Genomic DNA, 20528 nt, shown 5'->3' on the forward strand with positions numbered 1-20528 from the left:
GACACATGCTGGGGAGGAACATGTTTGGGTCATACAGTGTTGATTATTTAGTTGTTAAGAAATTGCAAAACTGTTTCCTGTAGTAGCTACACAATTTTATATTCAACCAATGATGAATTAATGGTAGTTTCTTCATGTGCTCGTCAGCATTTGGTGATGTCATTATTTTTTATTTTAGTTGTTCTGATAAGAGTCTAGTGAGCCTGCACTGTGGTTCTTACTCTTAACTAGGGACTAGTGAGGTTGAAATACTTATTTTTTATTTAATATAAAAAGAAGCCCTCATTTCAAATGTTTATTTTCCACCTGAATTTCTTCTTCACTGTTTCTTCTTGTCTTCCCTCCTTCTAATTGGACTTTTGTTACTGTTCACTTTTGAGTTGTTTTTTCAAATATATATATTTTAGATACTAGTTCTTTTTTGAATATGTGCTTTGCAAATATTTCCTCCAAGTCAGTAGCATGTATTTACAATGTTTATTGAGTCTTTCATAGAGCAAATTCATCCTTTTATGGATCATACTGTTTTTAGTATCAAGAACTCTTTGCCTAGCCCTAGATCCCGAAGATTATCTCTTTCACGTTTTTTTTTTTTCTTAGAGTGTTTTACATTTCTAGATCCATTTCTGAGTCAATTGTGTATAAAATGTGAGACTTAGATACAGGTTTGGGGCTTTTTGTTATGGATGTCTAATTGCTCCAACACCATATCTGTTGAAAAGGTTGTCTTTCCTCCATCAAGTTGCTTTGCTCTTTTACCAAAAATCAGCTGGACAAAAGTGAATTATTGGAAAGAAACCAGTGGGACATGTTTGTGTTGGTCTGCACCTGGGTTCTCTAATGTGTTCCATTGACCTATGCACCTTCACCAACACCAGACACTCTTGATTACTGTAATTAAGTCTAGAAATCAAATAAGTTGATTTATTCTACTTTATTCTTCTTTTCCAAAAAACTTAGCCACTTTATTTCTTTTGTCTTTCCATATAAACTTTATAGCAATTCTGCCTATATCTACACAAATATCTTGCTTGGATTTTGATAAGAATTTCTTTTTAACCTTTGTCAGTTTGAGGAGATTTGACATCTTTACCATGTTGAATTTTCCAATCTATTATACCAGAATACCACTTAGTTTATTTAGATCTTCTTTATTTTTCTTTAATTGGTATTGTGTGGTTTACAACACATACTTTTTTTAAGATTTTATTTATTTGAGAAGTAGAGTTACAGACAGTGAGAGGGAGAGACAGAGAGAAAGGTCTTCCATCCACTGATTCACTCCACAAATGGCCGCAACGGCTGGAGCTGCGCCAATCTGAAGCCAGGAGCCAGGAGCTTCTTCTGGTCTCTCACATGGATGCAGGGAACCAAGGACTTGGGCCATCTTATACCTCTTTCCCAGGCGATAGCAGAGAGCTGGATTGGAAGAGGAGCAGCCAGGACTAGAACCAGTGCCCATATGGGATGCCAGCACCACAGGTGGAGGATTAACCTACTGTGCCACAGCGCCGGCCCCTACAACACATATTTCAGTACATGTTTTGTTAGATTTATATCAAAGCATTTCACTTTCTAGCTCCCTAGAGCTAGATCAAAAGTAGAGCATCCATGACTGGAACTAGTGCCGTATGGGATGCTGGCATCACAAGCAGTGGCTTAACAGCTTTGCTACAAAGCTGGCCTCCTGGCTAATGTTTTACTAAAGATTTTTGCATGTTTATGAAAGATATCCATCTGTTGCTTTTTTTTTTTTTTTTTTTTTTTTTTTTTTTTGCTTTTTCCTCTTCTCCTTTTTTCTTCTGGTTTTGGTATCAGTAGTACCAGCTTCAAAATAAGTTGAGAAGTTGAGAAGTGTTCTGTTCTCTGATAGTTTTTAAAACAGATTGCTAATACATGGTGGGCCATTTTTTTAAAGATTTATTTATTGATTTATTTGAGAGGCAGAGTGACAGAGAGAGGAGGAAGAGACAGAGAAAGAGATCTTCCACCTACTGGTTCACTACCCAAATTGCCACATTCATATAGAATTAATTATGATAGTTTGTCTTTTTGTAAGAATTAGCTTATTTCGTCTAAATTGTCAGATTTATGTACATAGAGTTGTTTGGAGAATTCTCTTGTTTTACTTTTGATGTCTGAAGTGGTATCCCATTTCATTTCAGGTATTGTATATTTTTATAATCTCACATTTATTATTTGTAAACCTTGTTAGAAGTTTGCCAGGTTTATTAATCTTTATAAAGAAGCAGCTTTTTGTGTTATTGATTTTCTATATTGTTTTAATATTTTCAACTTAACTGATTTTTGCTTATATTTATTACTTATATTATTTCACTCCTATGGGTTACTTGGCCACTTTTTAGAATTGCGTTTTAATTTATATTGCTTTAAAAGAGTGTATCTCTTTGTGTATTACTTTAGTGGTTGTTTTCAATATTGCATTATAAATATGCAGCTTATTACATCTATAGTATCTCTTATCAGTGCTAACCAAGAATAGACATCTGGGGCCAGTGTTGTGGCTTAGCAGGTAAAGATGCCACCCGCTACACTGGAATCCCATATGGTCACCAGTTAGTTAGTGTCCTGGATGCTCTACTTTTTTTTTAAGATTTATTTATTTATTTGAAAGTCAGACTTACATAGAAAGAGGAGAGGCAAAGAGAGAGAGAGAGAGAGGGAGAGAGAGAGAGAGAGTTCCTCCATCTGCTGATTCACTTCCCAATTGACTGTAATGGCTAGAGCTGCACTGATCTGAAGCCAGGAGCCAGGAGCTTCTTCCAGGCCTCGCACGTGGGTGAAGGGGCCCAAGGTCTTGGACCATCTTCTACTGCTTTCCCAGGCCATAGCAGAGAGCTGGATCAGAAGTAGAGCAGCCGGGTCTTGAACCAGTGCCCATATGGGGTGCTAGCACTTCAGGCCAGGGCATTAACCCACTGCACCATAGCGTCAGCCCCAGCTGCTCCACTTCTGATTCAACTCCCTGCTAATGTGTCTAGGAAAGCAGTGTAAGATGCCCTACTTACCTGGGCCCCTACACCACGTGGGAGACTTGGATAAAGCCCCTGGCTCCTGCTTTTGGCCTAGACCAATTCTTTTTTTCTTTTTCTTTTTCTTTTTCTTTTTCTTTTTCTTTTTCAAGTGTTATTTATTTATTTGAAAGAGTTACACTGAGAGAGAGAGAGAGAGAATCTTCCATCTACTAGTATACTCTTCAAATGGCTGCAACAGCTGGAGTTGGGCCAGGCTGAACCCAGGAGCTAATAACTTCTTCTGGGTCTCCCATGTGAGTACAGGGGCCCAAGCACTTGGGCCGGCTTCCACTGCTTTCCCAGGCATACTTGTAGGGAGCTGGACAGGAAATGGAGCAGCCAGGTCTTCAGCCAGTGCCCATATGGGATGCTGGCATTGCAGGCAGCAGCTTTACCCATTCCACCAGAATGCCAGCCCCATGGCCCAGTTCTGACCATTGCAGCCACTTGGGGAGTGAACCAGCAGATGGAAAATCTGTTTCTCCCTCTCTTGACTGCTTTCAAATAAATAAATCTTTTTAAAATAATGTGTCCCTCACTAACCCACTGTTGGTGGGAATGCAAACTGGTTAAGCCACTATGGAAATCAGTCTGGAGATTCCTCAGAAACCTGAATATAACCCTACTGTTCGACCCAGCCATCCCACTCCTTGGAATTTACCCAAAGGAGTTTAAATTGATAAAGAAAAAAGCGGTCTGCACCCTAATGTTTATTGCAGCACAATTCACAATAGCCAAGACCTGGAACCAACCTAAATGCCCATCAATGGTAGACTGGATAAAGAAATTATGGGATATGTATTCTTTAGAATACTATACCGCAGTAAGAAACAACGAAATCCAGTCATTTGCAACAAAATGGAGGAATCTGGAACACATCATGCTGAGTGAAGTAAGCCAGTCCCAAAGGGACAAATACCATATGTTCTCCCTGATCGGTGACAACTGACTGAACACCAAAAAGGAAACCTCCTGAAGTGAAATGGACACTATGAGAAATGGTGACTTGATCAGCATAGCCCTGACTGCTAATGGACAACTTAATACATTATCCCTCATAGTATTTTTTTTTTTGTCTGTTCTACTTAATATGACTGGTTTAATTCTGTAATTATCACACAGTTATTCTTAAGTGTTGAAAATTAACTGAAATGTGATCCCTGTTAAACATAAAAGTGGGAATAAGAGAGGGAAGAGATGTATAATTTGGGGCATGCTCGGGCTGACTTGCCCCAATTGGTAGAGTTGGAAACATACTAGGGGATTCCAATTCAATCCCATCAAGGTGGCATGTGCCAATGCCATCTCACTATTCCAAGTGATCAATTTCAGTTCACAATTGATCATAATGAAAGGACTAAGAGTCAAAGGGAGCACATAAACAAGTCTAGTATCTGCTAACACTAACCGATAGAATAAATAAAGGGGAGAGTGATCCAACATGGGAAGTGAGATACTCAGCAGACTCATAGAATGGCAGATGTCCTAAATAGCACTCTGGCCTCAGAATCAGCCCTAAAGGCACTCGGATCTGGCTGAAAAGCCCATGAGAGTATTTCAGGCATGGAAAGCCAAGACACTCTGGCAAAAAGATCTCTGTGAGTGAGATCCCAGTGGAAAGAACAGGTCTTCAAAGAGGGAGGTGCCTTTCTCTGAAGGGAGGAGAGAACCTCCACTTTGACTATGACCTTGTCTAAACAAGATAAGAGTCGGAGAACTCAAGGGGCTTCCATAGCCTTGGAAACTCATGACTGGTGCATAGGGAGATTACTGATGCCATAAACAGGAGTGTCAATTTGTAAAGTCAACAACAGGAGTCACTGTGCACTTACTCCTCATGTAGGATCTCTGTCCTTAATGTGCTGTACACTGAGGCTTAATGCTATAACGAGTACTCAAACAGTATATTTCACTTTGTGTTTCTATGGGGGTGCAAACTGTTGAAATCTTTACTTAATGTACACTAAACTGATCTTCTGTTAAAAAAAAAAAAGAAAAGAAAAGAAACTATCAATTCCCAACTTGACTCTCACTGGGATTAAACATGACAATAGGTCTGATCTGATTTCATCATCATTTAAAAAAAAATCATCTATTATTTTTCACTTTATGTTTCTGTGTGGGAACAAACTGTTGAAATCCTTACTTAAGGTATACTAAGCTGATCTTCTGTATACTAAGATAATCGAAAATGAATCTTGATGTGAATGGAAGGGGAGAGGGAGTGGGAAAGGTGAGGGTGGTGGGTGGGAGGGACGGTATGGGGGGGAAAGCCATTGTAACCCATGAGACGTACTTTGGAAATTTATATTCATTAAATAAAAGATAAAAAAAAATAAAATAAAATAAAATAAAATAAAATAAAATAAAATAAAAAAATAATGTGTCCCTTTACCCTCCTGCATTTTTAATTGTCTGAAGTGTCCCTCTACAAACATTTAGAAACACATTACTGTTATAATTTTTCTTGAACCATTAACGTAACTTAGAGGACTCAAGAGGAGAAAACCTTACTGTACTTACAAATATTTGCTTTTATTGGATGCATTCCTCCTTCCTGGGAATTCCTTCATTTATCATATTCCTTCTGTTTAGAGAACTTATTTTATCCTAATACTGCTATTGTTGTTATTGCTCTGTTGGAAACAAATTCTCTTAGTTTTCCTTCATCTGAAAATGTGTTGGTTTTCCCTTCTTTCCTGAAGGATGCTTTCCTTTGATATATAATTCGAGGTTTATAATTCTTTGTTTCAGCACTTGAAAATTGAATAATCTATCGTTTTTTCAAATTAATTTCCCTATAAATATCAGTTGTCTTTTTTTTCTTTATTTCTTTTTCTGTCTTTAGTTTTTAGAAGTTTGACTGTGATGTATTTTGGTGAAGTTTCCTAGTTTATTGTGTTTGAGGTGTTCACAGCTGCTTGAATCTTTGTGTTTATGTCTTTTGTCAAATTTGGGAAGCATCATTTCTCCTAGCACTTTTTCAACCCTGTCTTTTTTCTTTTTTCCTTTGACTGTTGAAATGAGTGTTAGGTCTCTATTATAGTACCATACATCTCTCTCTATTTGGCCTTGTTTTATCTATTTTTTTAATTTTTAAATTATTTTTTATTTATTTGAGGGAGAGAGAGACAGAGAGCTTCAGTCTGCTGATTCACTCTCAAAATACCTGCACCACTGGAGCTGGGTTAGGACTGGAACCAAGAGCCAAGAACACAATCCAGGTCTTCCTCCCATGTAGGGGACAGAAATCCAATTACTTGAGCCATCACTGCTGCCTTACAGGGTGTACATTGATAGGAAGCTAAAGTCAAGAACAGAGGTGGGAACTGAATCCAGTTACTCTGATGTGGAATACAGGCTTCTTAACCACTAGACTAAACACTCACACTCCCTTCTGTCTATGTGCTCTCTGTTATTCAGAGTGGGTAATTTACATTGCTTTTACTTCAGTTTTATTGATTATTTCTTTTTCTTCTTCTTTTTTTTTTTTTTTTTTTTTTGACAGGCAGAGTGGACAGTGAGAGAGAGACAGAGAGAAAAGTCTTCCTTTGCTGTTGGTTCACCCTCCAATGGCCGCCGCGGCCAGCCCGCTGTGGCGGGCGCACCGCGCTGATCTGAAGCCAGCACCCAGGTGCTTCTCCTGGTCTCCCATGTGGGTGCAGAGCCCAAGAACCTGGGCCATCCTCCACTGCACTCCTGGGCCACAGCAGAGAGCTGGCCTGGAAGAGGGGCAACCAGGACAGAATCCGGCTCCCCGACCAGGACTAGAACCCGGTGTGCCAGCACCGCTAGGTGGAGGATTAGCCTATTGAGCCGCAGCGCCGGCCGTGATTATTTCTTCTGTATCTTCCATTCTTCTATTGAAACTATCAATTACATGTTTTATTTTACTTACTTTGTTTTTCAGTTCTGAAATTTCTGGCCCTTTACAGAAAATGTTTGCTAACCCATGGAGTACAGAACTATGATATGGTAGAGATGAGCGAATTAAACAAAAGTTAGTTTCTTTACTAAAATAAAATATACATAACTTAAAGTGATTAGGAAAACATAAAAGACAAAAATAACAAGAAGTCTATATAAATAACTTTATACCTGTCGCTCCCCCTCTTCGTGGAGGAGCAACACAGGACCCTGCCTAGGCTTCATATCCGAGTCACGGCACCATTATGTCGCTCCCCATCTTCGTGGGGGAACGACACAAGACCCTGCGCTGTTCTTTCTGTCTGCTCGGCCCTCCCCGGGTTTGCTGCTGGTTCTTCCTGGGTTGGCTACTATCCCTTCCACCTCCGTGGAAGGGCAGTTCCCCCTGGCCACATTCCCCACTTCCGCAGGGGAGCGGCACACCGCCGGCCGGCTTTCTCGGGGGCTGCACGGGTGTTCCTTCAGCTAGATGTTCCCCTTAGATGTTCCTGGTGCATGCCGTCTCTCTCCTCCTTTATAGTCCTCCTCCGCCAATCCCAACTCGGCTGCCCACACGCCGAGTACGCTGCTCTCCAATCAGGAGCAAGTCCTACAGTTTATTGGTTGAACTGGAGGCAGCTGTGCGGAAGCTGTTTACTTCTCTCCCAGCGCCATATTGTGGGAGAGCAGATGCATAGAATAAGTCTTAATTCCAGTAACTTAGTCCAGTCCGGATTGCTCCCCACAATACCACATTTTATAAAACAGATAAGATTACTGTGTTATTTGAAAAAGGCAAATTACTAAAACGATAATGAAGATGTAGTTAATTTTTACTTCTAGCAGTGTGGTTGATGAGGTATGCACAATGATAATTCTGCTAAAATACAATTATTTCTTGGATAAAATACAACACACGTATATTTAGCTCATTTCTTGTATCTTTAAAAAGCAAGATAATCACTAAGAGCTGTTACAAATGTCAGTGGGCTACAACCAAAAATTATTGGGAAACAGGAAAAGACTGTGATTTAACTATGAACTTTGGGCAAAATGAAGATACTGAACTTACGACTTTTATACAAAATCAGGAATCTTTAAAAATATGAACACAGTAACAGGTTGGTGGACTCTGATGGTTACTCTAAAAGGTGAGCTAAAATGCTCTCTGAAAGAAACACTCTCTTATTGATACTTCTACTTTTATTAATGATGAGGAAACAATCAATTTTGACTGAGATACAGCAAATTTAGATAATGAAGGAATTCATATATTCTTTTGGTAGAAATGGAATAACTATTATGAAATGCTTAGAAAAATAAGGTATGGATGTGGACATTTGGATCAATGGTTAAGTAAGATGCCACTTGGGATGTCCACAGCTCACATCAGAGTGCCTGAACTGGAAATCCAGCTTTATCTCTTATTCCGGCTCCCTACTCATGCACACCTTGGGAGGTAATAGATGATGGCTGACACTCCTAGAGGATACCTAAATTGAGTTTCCAGCTTTTGCCTAGTACTAGACTGGCTACTGCAGATATTTGAGGAGTGAACTGGTGGATGGTAGCTTTCTCTATCTATGTCTCTTAAGTAATAAATAGCTAGCTGGATAGCTAAATAAATAAATAAATTTATTTTTTAATTAAATTTTCCCTTAACTTTAATCAATTTCCCTTTGTATTATAAAAGACAAGTATCTAGAAAATATATATGAGATTATGATACATAAATAATAGAATGAGTAGGTCTAGTACTTGTTAATTGGAGTCACATGGAGATGATTTTTGAGAAATTCCAGAAATCATCAAAACAGAAATCCACATATACAAGAAGCAACATGTACAAGTAGCATAAGTAAAAGGAAACCAACATAGATTCATTATAATGAAACATCAAAAAAAAGACAAAAAGATCATGAAAGCAGCAAGAATAACAAAATATTCATGTGTAAGGGATGACAAATTGAAATGACACTTTTTTTAACTTTCCAAAGTACAGCTCTTGGATTACAGTAGCTTCCCCCCCACCATAACTTCCCTCCCACCCACAACCCTCCCCTCTCCCACTCCCTTTCCCATTCCATTCACATCAAGATTCATTTTCAATTCTCTTTATATACAGAAGATCAATTTAGTATATATTAAGTAAAGATTTCAACAGTTTGCACCCACACAGAAACCCAAAGTGTAAAGTACTATTTGAGTACTAGTTATATCGTTAATTCACATTGTACAACACATTAAGGACAGAGATCCTACATGAAGAGTAAGTGCCTAGTAACTCCTGTTGTTGACTTAACAATTTGATACTCTTGTTTATGGCACCGGTAATCACCCTAGGCTCTTGTCATGAGTTGCCAAATGCTATGGAAGCCTTTTGAGTTTGCCAACTCCAATCTTATTTAGACAAGGTCATAGTCAAAGTGGAAGTTCTCTCCTCACTTCAGAGAAAGGTGCCTCCTTCTTTGATGGCCTGTTCTTTCCACTGGGATCCTACTCACAGAGATCTTTCATTTAGGTGTTTGTTTGTTTGTTTGTTTGTTTTTTGCCAGAGTGTTTTGAATTTCCATGCCTGAGAAACTCTCATGGGCTCTTCAGCCAGATTCAAATGCCTTAAGGGCTGATTATGAGGCCAGAGTGCTGTTTAGGATATCTGCCATTCTATGAGTCTGCTGTGTATCCTGCTTCCCATGTTGGATCATTCTCTCCTTTTTCATTCTATCAGTTAGTAGTAGCATGCACTAGTCTTGTTTATGTGCTACCTTTGGCTCTTAGTCCTATGATTATGATTAATTGTGAACAGAAATTGATCACTGGGACTAGTGAGATGGCATTGGTACATGCCACCTTGATGGGATTGAATTGGAATCCCCTGGCACGTTTCTAACTCTACCATTTGGGGTAAGTCAGATTGAGCATGTGAAAGGACACTTTTAAATGACAAAAAGTTAAGCTGAAAGAAAGCTGAATATCTTCAAGGTACTAAATGAAAATAGCTGTTAACCTAGAATGAGTAGTAACCAGTGAAATTATCTTTTAAGAACAAGGATAAAAGAAAGATATTCAGGAAATATTATAAATAAAGAAGTCAATAGATAAAATAAAACATGCCATGAAAAGCCTTAATAACAGACTTGTCAAAGCAGAGGAAAGAATATCCAAACTAGAAGACAAATCTTTTGAAATACTATAGTCAAACAAACAAACAAAAAACAAGAAACAAATAGAAAACTTAAAAATAGTGTTGGAGATGTATGGGATAGTATCAAATGACCCAACATACAGGTCTTAGGAGTGCCTGAAGGTATGTAAAGAGAGAGTGTATGAAAAGTAAAATAAATACAGAAAACTTCCCCACTTTGGACAAAAAAAGGGACATCCAAACAGAGGAAGCACATAGAACTCCTAACAGACATGGCCAGAAAATATTTTTATCATGACACATCGTAGTCAAACTCTCCAAAGTAAAACATAAAAAAAGATTCTAAAATATACATGAAAGAAACACCAGATTACTTTCAGAAGCTATTCAGTTAGATTTACAGCTGACTTCTCATCAGAAACCCTACAGGCTAGATATAGTTCAAGTCTTGAGAGAAGAAAACTGTCACTGAGACTACTGTACTTTGCAAAGCTCTCATTTATGAATTAAGGCGAAATAAAGACCTTCCACAACAAATTAAAGAATTTTTGCCACTCACCTAGACTTATGAAAGATGCTTAAGGATGAGCTACACACAAAAGCACAGAAAGATAGCCATCATTATTCAAGAATGTGAAGACAGAAAATCCTCTCAGTAAATGTACAAAGAAATTAAAAGTAAATAATAGGAATATTTATGGAAAAACTTCAGGGTCAAGTCGTTACTTATCAATAGTCACCTTGAATGTAAATGGCTTCAACTCGCCAGTTAAAAAATACAGACTGGCTGAATGAAAAAAAAATCCATCTATTTGCTGCCTATATAAACACATTTTACCAACAAAGATACATACAGACTGAAAGTGGAAGGATGGAAAAAGACATCCCATGCTAATAGAAAACAAAAAAAGGCAAGTGGTGCCATCCTAATATCAGACAAAACAGACTTTAATATTAAACTATTAAAAGAGATGAAGAAGGGCACTATGTGATGACTAAGGGATCAATTCAACAGGAAGATATAACTATAACAAATATGTACACACCCAATTACAGGGTGCCTCACTATTTAAAAGAAATGTTAATGGATCTAAAGGGAGACATAGACTCCAATATAATAGAAATGGGGGGCTGGCGCCACAGCTCACTAGGCTAATCCTCCACCTGTGGCACCAGCATTCTGGGTTCTAGTCCCGATTGGGGCACCGGATTCTGTCCCTGTTGCTTCTCTTCCAGTCCAGCTCTCTGCTGTGGCCCAGGAAGGCAGTGGAGGATGGCCCAAGTGCTTGGGCCCTGCACGCACATGGGAGACCAGGAGGAAGCACTTGGCTCCTGGCTTCAGATCAGCTCAGTGCACCGGCTGTAGCGGCCATTTGGGGGGTGAACCAACGGAGAAGGAAGACCTTTCTCTTTGTCTCTCTCTCTCACTGTCTAACTCTGCCTGTCAAAAAAAATAGTAATGGGGGACTTCAACACACCACTTTCATCAAGGGAAAGATAAACCTGACAGAAAATTAACAAAGAAACAACAGAGATAATTGATGCTATGGACCAAATGGACCTGATACCTACAGAACTTTTCTCTCCACAGCTGCAGAATACACATTCTTCTTATCAGTTCATAGAACATTCTCTAGGATGGACCATATGCTAGACCACAAAGCAAGTCTCAACAAACTCAAAAAAATCAAAATCATACCATTCATCTTCTCTGACCACAATGGAATGAAAGTGGAAATCAACTACTCAAGAATTTCTAGATAATATGCAAAACATGGAGACTGAACAACATGCTCCTGAATAAACAGAGGGTCATAGAAGAAATAAAAAGAGAAATCAAAAAAAATTCTGGAAACAAATGAAGCTGACAAACATCATATCAAAACTTATGGGATAGGCTGGCGCCGCAGCTCAATAGGCTAATCCTCCACCTGTGGCACCGGCACACTGGGTTCTAGTCCCGGTCGGGGCGCCGGATTCTGTCCTGGTTGCCCCTCTTCCAGTCCAGCTCTCTGCTGTGGCCAGGGAGTGCAGTGGAGGATGGCCCAAGTGCTTGGGCCCTGCACCTGTATGGGAGAACCCAGAATGCAGCACGCTGGCTGCAGCAGCCATTGGAGGGTGAACCAACGGAAAAGGAAGACCTTTCTCTCTGTCTCTCTCTCTCACTGTCCACTCTGCCTGTCAAAAAAAAAAAAAATACTTATGGGATACAGCAAAAGCAGTGTTAAAAGAGAAGTTTATAAAGTCATTGCCTACATGAAGAAATTGGAAAGATACCAAATAAATGAGCTATCAGTACATCTCAAGGATCTAGAAAAACAACAAACCAAATCCCAAATTAGTAGAAGGAAAGAAATAATTAAAATTAGAGAAGAAAACAAAATCAGAACAAAAATTATAAAAGATCAGTGAAATGAAGAGCTGTTTTTTGAAAAAAAATAAAAATAAACAAAATTGACACACCAATGGCCCAACTAAAAAAAGAGGGAGAAGACCCAAATCAATAAAATCAGAGATAAAAAAATGAAATGTAATAATAACACAGAAATGAAAATAATCATTAGTAATTACTACAAAGAGATGTATGACAACAAATTGAGAAACCTAGAAGAAATGGATGGATTCCTATAACCAGGATGGCAATTGTATCAGTAATAAAGACCCTCCCACAAAGAAAAGCCCAAGACTGGACAATTTCACTGCTGAATGCTACCAGACATTTAAAGAATTAATTCCAATTCTGCTCAAGGTATTTAAAACAATTGAAAGGGAGGGAATGCTCCCAGACTCCTTCTATAAAGCCTGCATCACCTTAATTCCTAAGCCAGAAAAATATGCTGATATTCAAAAAAGAGGACTATAACCAATTTCCTATTAAATATAGACATTAAAATCCTCAATAAAATACTAGCCAATTGAATCCAATAACACAACAGAAAGATCATCCACCCAGATAAAGTGGAATTTATCCCTGGTATGCAGGGATGGTTCAACATCTGCAAATCAATCAATGTGATACTGCACATTAACAAAAACCATACAGCTATCTCTATAGATGCAGAGAAAGCATTTTGACAAAATACAACATTCTTACATGATGAAAACCTTAAGCAAATTTGGTATTTTAGAATGAACATTCCCTAACACAATCAAGGCAATTTATGACAAACCCATAGCCAGCATCATTTTAAATGGGGAAAAGCTGAGAGCATCCCCCCTAACATCTAGGACCAGACAATGATGCCCACTCTCACTATTGCTATTTAATAAAGTCCTGGAAGTTTTGGCCAGAGCCATGGCTGAGAAATAGGTTTTATGATCAGTTCCATTGACAGTAACACCAAAAAGAATTAAATACCTTGGAATAAATTTAACCAAGGATGTCAAAATCTCTACATGGAAAATTACTTACACTAAATGAAGAAATGGAAGAGAACATTTAAAAATGGAAAAATTTTCCATGCTCATGGATAGGAAGAATCAACTTCATCAAAATATCCATCCTACCAAAAGTAATTTACAGATTCAATGCAATCCAAATCAAAATACCAATAACAATCTTCAGAAGTCTAGAAAAAAAATGATATTAATGGGCCTGGCGCCATGGCTCACTTGGTTAGTTCTCCACCTGCGGTGCAGGCATCCCATGTGGGCACCGGGTTCTAGTCCTGGTTGCTCCTCTTCCAGTCTAGCTCTCTGCTGTGGCCTGGGAGGGCAGTGGAGGATGGTCCAGATGACTGAGTGCCTGCACCTGCATGGGATACCAGGGGGGAGCACCTGGCTCCTGGCTTCAGATCAGCGCAGCACCGGCCGTAGCGGCTATTTGGGGAGTGAACCAACGGAAGGAAGACCTTTCTCTCTGTCTCTCTCCTCACTGTCTATAACTCTACCTTCAAATAAAAAAAAAGAAAAGAGAAAGGAAAAATGATGTTTAAATTCATATGGAAACACAGGAGACCTTTAATAGCTAAAACAATCTTATATAACAAAAACAAGCCAGAGGCATCACTATACCTGATTTCAAGACATACTACACTGTGGTTAGCAGCCTGTTACTGGCACAAAAACAACTTACTAGACCCATGGTACAGAATAAAAACTCCAGAAATCAGTCCACACATTTATAACCAACTTACCTTTGACCAAGGTGCCAAAATCAATCCTTGGATCAAGGACAGTCTCTCTTTTTTTTAAAAAAAAAAAAATATTTATTTATTTGAAAGGCAGAGTTACATAGGAGCAGAGACCTAGAGAAAGGGAGGTCTTCCATGTGCTGGTTAACTCCCCAGGTGGCCACAATGGCTGGAGCTGTGCCAATCCAAAGCCAGGAGCCAGGAGTTTCTTCTGAGTCTCCCATGAGGGTGGAGAGGCCCAAGGACTTGGACTATCTTCTACCTCTGCCCCAGGGCATAGCAGAGAGCTGGATCGGAAGTGGAGTAGTCAGGACTCGAACCAGAACCCATATGGCATGCTGGCACTGCAGGCAGAGGCTTTACCAGGTAAGCCACAGCGCCATCCCCAAGGACAACCTCTTTAACAATGCTGTTGGGGAAACTAGATGTCCATGTGCAGAAGTTTGAAACCAGATCCATACCTAACACCTTACACAAAAATCCACTCAAAATGGATCAAAGACCTAAATCTATGATCTGATACCATCAAATTACAGAGAAATTGCAAGACATTTCATAGGCAAAGACTTCGTAGACAAGTCCCCAGAAGCACAGGAAATCAAAGCCAAAATAGACAAATGGGATTACATCAAACTGAGAAACTTCTTCACTACAAAAGAAACACTCAGCAAAGTGAAGAGACAACCAACAGAATGGGAAAAAAAGTTTGCAAACTTCACAACTGATAAAGGGTTTACAGCCAGAATCTACAAAGAGCTCAAGAAATTCAACAACAAAACAAAATATCCAGTTAAGAAATAGGCAAAGGACTTGAACAGACATTTTTCATGAGAGGACATTCAAATAGGCAGCAGACACTTGAAAAAATGCTCAGGATCACTAGCCGTCAGGGAAATGCAAATCAAAACCACATTGAGGTTTCACCTCACTCCAATTAGAATGGCTTTTATACAGAAATTAACACATGACAAATGCTGGCAAGGATGTGGCAGAAAAGGTACCCTAATCCACTGTTGGTGGGAATGTAAACTAGTGCAGTCACTGTGGAAGACAATATATAGACACTTCAAAAATCTGAATATAGACCTACCATATGATCCAGCTATCCTATTCTTGGGAATTTACCCAAACCAAAAGAAATCAGCATATGAAAGTCTTATATGTACTCCTGTGTTCATTGCAGCACAATTCATAATAGTGAAGATATGGAATCAACCCAGGTGTCCATCAACTGTTAACTGAATAAAGAAATTATGGTATATATACACTATGGAGTAACACTCAGCTTTAAAAATAATGAAATCAGCTGGCACCGCAGCTCAATAGGCTAATCCTCCACCTGAGGCGCCAGGACACCTGGTTCTAGTCCCGGTTGGGGCACCGGATTCTATCCTGGTTGCTCCTCTTCCAGTCCAGCTCTCTGCTATGACCCGGGAGTGCAGTGGAGGATGGCCCAAGTGCTTGGGCCCTGCACCAGCATGTGAGACTAGGAGAAGCACCTGGCTCCTGCCTTCGGATCAGAGCAGTGTGTCAGCCGCAGTGCGCTGGCCGCAGCGGCCACTGGAGGGGTGAACCAACGGAAAAGGAAGACCTTTCTCTCTGTCTCTCTCTCTCACTGTCCACTCTGCCTGTCAAAAAGAAAAAGAAAATAAATAAATGAAATCCTGTCTTTTGCAATAAAATGGACACTACTGGAAATGATGATTTTTAGTGAAATAAACCAATCCCCAAAATACAAATATATGTTTTCCCTGATCTGAGGTAACTAAACTAGAGTACCTGAAACATAATATATTGGAGTAAATTAGACATTATAAGATTCAATGATTATTGTAGCCCTTGTCTCTTTAATTAAGAACAGTGGGTTGTTTTGTTTTGTTTTGTTGGTTTTTTCTTTTCTTTTTTCTTCATACCATTTGCTAAAATCTTTTACTTAGTGTAAGGTTATCTATATGATCTAAGTAAACTGAAAATAGGTATTTGTAAAAATTAAGAGTGGAAAGGTGAGAGGGAGGTGGAGGGAGGGTTAGAGAGTGGACAGGAGGAAGGATAAGGGGATGAAATGTCATTATGTTACTAAATCTATATATATGAAATACATGAAACTTGTTTAACAAATAAAATTTAAAAAAAAACTCCACTATACAATAGGTGATATCCTATCTTGGGATCTCTTCTTAAAAACAAAAGCTTGGTGTCAAATGTCACAAAATCCTTTCTTGGATGTCTCCTCAGCACCAATAGCAGAATGGCTCTCAGGTTTCCCTGTGGAATAGCATCACTCTTCTATTGGTTAGCAGCAATGGACTCCATCCTAACTCTAGAGATGATGGGTATTACTCGACATCAATTGGTGAGCTTAGTGACATTGTTTTTGCCTCAGTGATTGGTTTAGTCATGGGCAGAAATCTAGTCTAAGCAATCACCTCATAACTTACTGTCCTTCAATCAGTGATCAAATTAGGGCAATGTGTGAAATGTGGTCCTTTGGGTTTTAAACCATACACTAGTGAAGCATTTTATTACTATGAGGGAAGATACAGCTTCAGAACTTAGTATTCACTTAGTGCTTAATAAATGTGAGCTCTGAGAACAGTTAAAATCTTACTCAGCAAATTCTAACACTAGCGATAATGAAATAGTTGATAGCTTCCACACTTAATAAAAAATACAGATTATCTCTGAAAACCTCATTCTGGCATCCAGGAAGACTTTTGTTTTCCTAATCAGGAATTTTCATTTCAGTAAAGCACAAGACAATGAAAGCATTGAATAAAAGGTTTCTTTCAAACATTTTTCAATCGACAGTTTTTCACCCCAATCAACATGATGCCCAGAGCCTTCAGAAACACAAGTAACTCTGTGTTCTGACCAAGTACTTGGCCTCAGGAAGATGAATGATCAGACCTACTCACCATATGATTATAAGGGTCAGGTAGTTTAAAAAGAAATTACAATCTGAATTGAAGCAAGGATGAACAGTGTTGCTATTGAGCTACAAATCCCAGCTAATAAGCATAACCTTGTAAAGAGAGGTTAGTGTTTGGGAAACTGCATGTTCTTGCAGAAGGGCAAAGCTTTTGCAATATAAATAGTTGTCAGGGTACTAGCTTTCATCTTTGATGCCTTACCCCTCTGAGTTTAGGGTTTTTGTATCCAAAGCTAGACTGAGGATTTTAGGCACTTCAAATGTTGAAAAGATTGTGATGACAATCCCACATGTAATTAAAAATGAAATTTATTTTTTTCCAAGTGTTATAAAACTCATATGAATACTGAGTTTAAAATACTTTTTCTAAGTTTTTGGTTTTTCAAAATACTAGCTAAATTCATCAAATCTGAACTTTTCTTAGTTATTTCTGATTCCTCTATTTTGCTTATGGCCTAAATGCTTACTTGGCATGTGGATAATAATTCAACATTGATTGCATTACAATTATCTGCTAATCTTTCTGTAACTTTCCAAATATAGATGGAGAGGAAGAATGCTATTTCAAAGAGGAAGTTTATCATTTATGGCAAAAAATTGTTTTGATTTTGGCTCCTCTAGACTTTTTTTTTTTTTTTTTTTTTACTGAACAGATCTAATGAGGAGCATCCTTCATCCTCAATGTATCCTTTTCTCAACAAAGACAGTGCAATAGGAGATTTAGGAAAATAATGTAGGTCTTAATCAAGGCACTCCAGAATGTTTGGTTAAGATTAAATGTGATTGCAGAACACACACAGGTGGGTAAGAATCATTGTGATTCACTGCAGTTCCAAAAATCAGATTGCTTTTTGCTCTGATAAAATTCAGTTTCCAAGATTGAGTACAAAGTGCCTCAGAGAAGCATTTTTGAAGAAGAATGCTTGAAGATCTACTCTTTCCTCATCCTCAGAGCTGTTTGTGACTTGTAAAGTTTTCTTTCTTTTTTCTTTTGAAGACATTTAAGAGCAAATTAATAGATGAACAGTTCCTGCCTAGTGATTTCTATATGATGTTTAACTATTGTTATTATTATGATTTTTAATCTCAAAACTTCCTTGCACTCTCTGTAGCAGAAAGAAGTTGACTCTTTGTTGGAGAGGGGAGTGATTGAATAATTTTAGTATATGTGCTGCCGAAGCAAGCACAGTGATTGAATAATTAATTGCAAAATGTTCACCTTCACCAAGGAAAACAAAAATCTGAGTTCCATATTAATGTTTTGACACTTTTTATCTATTTTTTGTTTCTCTACTTAAGACTATTTCCAAATTTGATGCTGTAATTATCTTCTATATAATGATAATATTATTGAGAAGCTATTGCTCTTTTTCAATGAAACATAATTCACTATTAGTAAATAATGACACATACAGGCAAACAAATAATGCAGGGCACAATTTTATGTGTTGAATAGAATTTAATTCACTTTAAAATATTATGCTTTTCTCTGGATCATCAATTATAACAAATTCTCTCAAATTCTTAGGGGTTTTGCCCTGGTAATTTTTTAAAAAATATTTATTTATGTATTTCAAAGGCAGAGTTACAGAGAGGCAGAGGCAGAGACAGATTCAGAGAGGTCTTCTATCTACTTGTTCACTCCCCAAATGGATGCAAGAGCTGGAGCTGTGCCAATCCAAAGCCAGGAACCAGGAGCCTCTCTTGGGTTTCCCACACAGGTGCAGGAGCCCAAGGGCTTGGACCATCTTCTACTGCTTTCCTAGACCACAACAGAGAGCTGGATTGGAAGCAGAGCAGCCAAGACTTGAACAAACTCCCACTGCACTGCAGGAGGATTTTACCTGCTATACCACAGCACAGGCCAGCCCTGTTGGCAATTTCTTTAAAACTATTGATGGCTTTTTGGGAACACAGTTAATAGAGAAAGTCCAAATAGATCTTCAAAAGCAGTATTTTTTTCTTTTCAACTTTTATTTAATAAATATAAATTTCCAAAGTACAATTTTTTAATTATAGCAGCTTTTCCCCACATAACCTCCCTCCTACCTGCAACCATCCCATCTCCCACTCCCTCTCCCTTCCCATTCTTCATCATGATTCATTTTCAATTATCTTTATGTACAGAAGATCAACTTAGTATATACTAAGTAAAGATTTCAACAGACTGCTGCAACAAAGACACACAAAGTATAGAGTACTGCTTGAGTAGTAGTTTTACCATTAATTCTCATAGTACAACACATTAAGGACAGAGGTCCTACATGGGGAGCAGGTTCACAGTGACTCCCGTTGTTGATTTAACAATTGACAGGGGATAATTTGTATTACATTATAATACTCAATTAGAGATTCTCAGAAGGAACAGGAACATTATAATTGAGCCACAATCCCTCTTAGTTTTCACAATTACTCTAGTACCCATTCCTGTTCTCTCCTTTTTAACCGAGAAAGAGATAGTTTCCTTCTACTAACACTCTCTTCAATGTGTATTGACTTCGATTCCATAGCTGATACAACCAAAGGGGAAACCCATGCTTCTTTCTCCTTACATTCCCATATAAGAAAAAATGCTCTGGATGGGTTAGATAGGCAGGGAAGATTTTATTCAGGACTATCGCAATAAGGATCAAGACCATTGCAATGAGGGAGAGATTGAACTGAACCAGACACTGAAACTAAATCAGGAAGGTTTTAAGTGTTCAAGTTCATGAAAAAGTACTGGAGGATATTGGAATGGTGGCTGGTAAATGTTGTTAGACCATCTCTGTTTGCTAATTGAGAATTGAAGTTTACTGAACTTAAGTTTCTTCTTTCTAACAGAGATGGGGAGATAGGGAGCTGTTTTTCTTGATGATTACACTTCAAAGGAATACTCCTAGGTCCTTGGGAAAAACATTCCTGAACTGTAAAAGATTTCCAAGGGATAGAGAGAGAATTTATAATTTTAAGTTTTCTAAGGTAAATGATCTAAGAGAAGGGACCTATAGATTAAAAAAAAAGCTGCTTAAATTTTAGTCAAGTTGAGGAGAAGATTCAAACTTCTTAATCAATAATTGCTACCATTTGTGTACAGGTACTAGGCTAGATGTTTTGCTTACATTTAAAGGCAATCTTCCCAACAACCCTTGGGGTATACTGTATTATGACCATACTTTCCAGCTGAGGGGGTCTAAGGTTCAAAGAGTTTAAGTAATTTAACCAGAGTCACACAGCAGATAGGTGTTAGAGCAAGAGCATGAACCTTGAGAGTCTGCTGGTCTTCATAAAATCATAATTTTAATCACTAGACCACTCCACTTCATCTACACTTCTATTGAGTCTTCATAGAACTGGCAGGATCATTGCTAAATACTTCCAGAGAAGTTGCTTATATAAAG

The sequence above is a fragment of the Oryctolagus cuniculus genome, chromosome 5 (assembly GCF_964237555.1).
Source record: "Oryctolagus cuniculus chromosome 5, mOryCun1.1, whole genome shotgun sequence".
NCBI lineage: Eukaryota > Metazoa > Chordata > Mammalia > Lagomorpha > Leporidae > Oryctolagus > Oryctolagus cuniculus.